The sequence below is a fragment of the Macrotis lagotis genome, chromosome 8 (assembly GCF_037893015.1).
Source record: "Macrotis lagotis isolate mMagLag1 chromosome 8, bilby.v1.9.chrom.fasta, whole genome shotgun sequence".
NCBI classification, from domain to species: Eukaryota; Metazoa; Chordata; class Mammalia; order Peramelemorphia; family Peramelidae; genus Macrotis; species Macrotis lagotis.
The window spans coordinates 134,198,284-134,203,215 of NC_133665.1; positions in this window are offsets into that span (position 1 = coordinate 134,198,284).

Consider the following 4,932-nt stretch of genomic DNA (forward strand, 5'->3'; position numbering starts at 1 on the left):
TGTGAAAATCTACTCCAGCAACAAAGAAAAGAAGGAAAGGTTTTCATATAATATGACCTCACCATCCAGATGGTTAGAATAACCTTCAGGATTATGAGGAATTTTTTTTTCTTTTTTAGTTTTTGCAAGGCAGTGGGGTTAAGTGGCTTGCCCAAGGCCACACAGCTAGGTCATTATGAAGTGTCTGAGGCCAGATTTGAACCCAGGTACTCCTGACTCCAGGGCCAGTGCTCTATCCACTGTACCATCTAGCCACCCTATATCTTATTGAAGTAATGTCACAAATCTACTTGGAACAGTCTGCTATCCTCCCAGTTAATACAAATATACTGATGGAGAAAACAGGTGGCATTCCAAGTCTCATTTGGAATGAAAGGTCTTTCTTCTAAGAATAATGGTTTGGTTTTCTTAGTATTTCTTAACCCTGAGAGGACTTTACTAGGAATATTAACTCAAAGGTTTTACTGGGAATATTCTAGTAACCTACAGAAGACATTCATTCATTCATTCAAATCTTCAAAATCTGGGGGAAGAAACAAAATAGATATTTTTTGAAATCTCTGGAGCAAACACTCATTCATTCATTTTTTTTTTTTTTTAGATTTTTGCTAGGCAATGGGGTTAAGTGGCTTGCCCAAGGCCACACAGCTAGGTAATTATTAAGTGTCTGAGACTGGATTTGAACCCAGGTACTCCTGACTCCAGGGCCAGTGCTTTATCCACTGCGCCACCTAGCCACCCCTGCCACCCCCATTCTTAAAAGATTTTATTTTTTTTTAAGTTTTGCAATTTTTCCCCCATTCTTGCTTCCCTCCCCCACCCCCCACAGAAGGAAGTCTGTTAGTCTTAAATTGGTTCCATATACATTGATCTCAGTTGAATGTGATGACAGAGAAATCATATCCTTAAGGAAGAAAAATAAAGTATGAGATAGTAAAATTACATAATACTATAACTTTTCCCCCCCTAATTTGACAGTAATAGTCCATAATTCTTTCTCTGGATACAGAAGGTATTCTCCATTGCAGATAGCCCAGAATTTTCCCTGGTTGTTGCACTGAAGGGATGAGCAAATCCTTAAAGGTTGATCATGGCCCCCATGTTGCAAACATTCATTCATTCTATCAAATCTTTACCAGAATCAGGGGGAAGAAATGAAATGTGCAGTTTTGGGGAATCTCTTCAAAGGACTTTCATCCTTCCTTTCATATCGCCAGTATTAGGGAATGGAAATGAAATGTGTATTTCTTGGAATCCCTAGAAAAGACATTCATTCATTCATTCATTCATTCATTCACAGGAGCATTTATTAAGTCTATACTAGGCACTATGATATTCACCAAAGTCAGGAAGATAAAATCCAAGAAATCTTTGAGGTCAAGGAGTTACATTCTATTATGACGTCTTGTACTTCTGTTACAGGGCTAAAATAGGACAATGGATTCAGAGTTGGGAATAACCTTAGAGATCAAGTATAAATGAAAACAAAATATACACCCCAAAATAGACAGACATTGTCAGGAAATAAAGAAAGGCTTCTTTTAGGAGGAAGCTCCTGAGCTGAGGCTTGGTAAGCTGGTAGTATGCAGTCTTTTTGGAAGGAACCCAGAGAGAGAGTACTGGAGAATAAATTGGAAATAAGCCTCAAAAGATAGGAACTAGAATGCAAAGGTCTTTAAATGCTGAAGAAGAGAGATTGGATTTTAACCTACAAATTTATTGAGTGATTGAAAGTTTTATTATTTTTTTTATTTTTGCAAGGCTTTTCTTGTGAAGGTTATATATATATATATATATATATATATATATATATATATATATATAGAGAGAGAGAGAGAGAGAGAGAGAGAGAGAGAGGTATAGTAGAAAGAGAACTTATTTTTAATTTGTGCAGTTATAATACTTAAAATGACTTAGTCACTTAAAGTTGTTCTTGATTTTAGCCTACAAATTTACTGAGAGACTGAAATTTCTGATTTTGATTTTTTTTTTTTTAATTTTTGTAAGGCAATGGAGTTAAGTGACTTGGCCCTGACTGAAGTTTTTTGAGCCAGGAAGTAATATATGGTTAAATCACTATATTAATATTAAATGGTGCTGACCCTGAAATGGCTTAAATCACTGTGGTTCAGAACTTCCTAGTTCAAGAGACAGCCTCAAAATCCTCAGTAACTGGGGTGACAGGCTTGCCCCACCATTCTCAGCATCTTAAGTATTTTACTTAGTGCAATTTAAAAACTTTTTTTGGAGAAGAGGTAATTTTTGTTTAATCATTTTGCTATGACACCAAAAATGGGTAAAATTCCTTGATATTCATAATGATCCTTCAAATTGATTGAGATTGAGAAGGAGCAATTGGGGAGGTCTGGGGAGAACTAAGGCAAAATAATGTGCCCTAAATCCCAAGATGGAGAATTTATCTAGGAGAAGGAGCGATCAAATGCTCCAGAGAGATGGAATGAGATTGTGTAAAGAATAACAGGTTTAAGGGGTGGCTAGGTGGCGCAGTGGATAAAGCACCGGCCCTGGAGTCAGGAGTACCTGGGTTCAAATCCGGTCTCAGACACTTAATAATGACCTAGCTGTGTGCCTTGGGCAAGCCATTTAACCCCATTGCCTTGGAAAAACCAACCAACCAAATAAATAAATAAATAAAAGAATAACAGGTTTAAAGTTGGGAGAGGGGCAGTTGGATGGCACAGTGGACAGAGAAAACTGACCCTGGAATCAGGATCAACTGCAACCTCAGATATTTAATAATTACCTAGCTGTATGACCTAGGGCAAGTCACTTAATCCCATTGCATTATTGGCTCTATGAATATGAACCAGACATAATCTTTCTGGCTCAACCTTAGCTCTAAAATCTGGATAAAGATATTTAAATGGTCAACTTCTGAGGATTATGAGAATTAAATGAGATAACAGATATAAGGTATTTCTTACACTTGCAAGTACTATATAAATATCAGCTATTATTAAAAATAGCATATTTCTATAGCTCTTTAAGGTTTATAAAGGAGCTTTTCTGGTAAAGGTGCTATATATATATATATATACATACATACATACATATATATATATTGAGAGATGTAGTAGAAAGAACACTTATTATTATTATTATTTTTTAGGGTTTGTTTTTTTTTTTGCAAGGCAAATGGGGTTAAGTGACTTGCCCAAGGCCACACAGCTAGGTCATTATTAAGTGTCTGAGACCGGATTTGAACCCAGGTACTCCTGACTCCAGGGCCGGTACTTTATCCACTATGCCACCTAGCTGCCCCAAGAACACTTATTTTTAATTTGGGCAGTTATGCTACTTAAAATGGTTTAGTAGCTTAAAGTCATTCTTAAAACAATATTGCTGTTACTATATACAACGTTCTCTTGGTTCTGCTTCACTTTTCTTCATTTGGTTCACTTCACTTTACTCTTCATCACTTCATGCAAGTCTTTACATGCCTTTCTAAAATTATAGAGCTTATCTTTTTTTTTTTTTTTGCATGGCAGTGGGTTTAAGTGACTTTGTCACACAGCTAGGTAATTATTATGTGTCTGAAATCGAATTTGAACTCAGATCCTCCTGACTCAAGGGCCAGTGCTCTATCCACTGCACCACCTAGCTGCCCTGAACTTAGCATTTTTTATGGCACAATAGTATTCCATCACAACCAGACAATCCACCTTGTTCAGCCCCCAAATGATGGGGATCCCTGTAATTTCTAGTTCTTTAACAACAGAATCCCTATAAAAAATCCCATTCACATTCAAAATTATAATTACTATTTGTGAATTTACCTCCATCTTACTTTTACTCAGTATTTTCTTTCTCAGCCTGTTTTTACACATCCCCATTATCTTATCTTCTCTGCTACCCTCTCACCCCTCACCCCTCACTTCACTCATTCCTCCAGGAGTTTCCCTTCCTCCTTCTCCCACCCTTGCAAATCCCAATCCACATGTCTTTTAAAAGTTCCTCCCCCATCCCGTACATACGTGTTGCTTTCTTTTCCACCCAGATAAGAGTAAGTTTCCAACATTAGCAGCCTTCCACCCCCACCTAATTCCTCTGTATTAGCTCTTCCTTTCATACCCCATTTTTATAATATAATTACTTGGGTAGCTAGGTGGTGTGGTGGAAAGAGCACCTTGCCTCAGACAGTTAATAATTACCTAGCTGTGTGATCTTGGGCACATCACAACCCCATTGCTTTGCAAAAATCAAAATAGATATATAATATTACTCCCTTTAACATTTTCCTAAAAAACTTTGTTTTTTAAATTCACCCTATCATACACAGCTTAGTCCCAACCTTTCTTTCAAACTACCTTAGTATTGATGACAGTTTCAAGAATATTGATAACATTTGTGCACACACACACACACACACACACACACACATATATAATAACTAAACGGCTTGACTCTAATGATTGCTTTATAATTAGTCCTTAATGTTTTCCTTATATTTCTTCTAGGTCTTTTATATTTATATTCTAGGTCTTTCAGTTCATCAAATATCTATTTTTTTCCCATTCAGTATTATACTCAACTTTGTTGGTAAGTTAATTTTGGATGCAACTTCAGCTTTTTAGCTCTTTGAAATGTAATGTTCCAGGGGCGGCTAGGTGGCACATTCAATAGAGCACTGGCCTTGGAGTCAGGAATACCTGAGTTCAAGACCAGCCTCAGACACTTAATAATTACCTAGCTGTGTAGCCTTGGGCAAGCCACTTAACCCCACTGCCCTGAAAAAAAAATCTAAAAAAAAAGAAATGTAATGTTCCAAGACCTATGGTCTTTTTTGAGTAGAAGCTGCTAGAAATGTAAAATACTGACTGTATATCTGCAGTATTTAAAATTTTTTTTCTCATTGCTTACAATATTTTCTCTATAACCTGGGAGATTTAAAATTTGGTTCACATAGTTCTG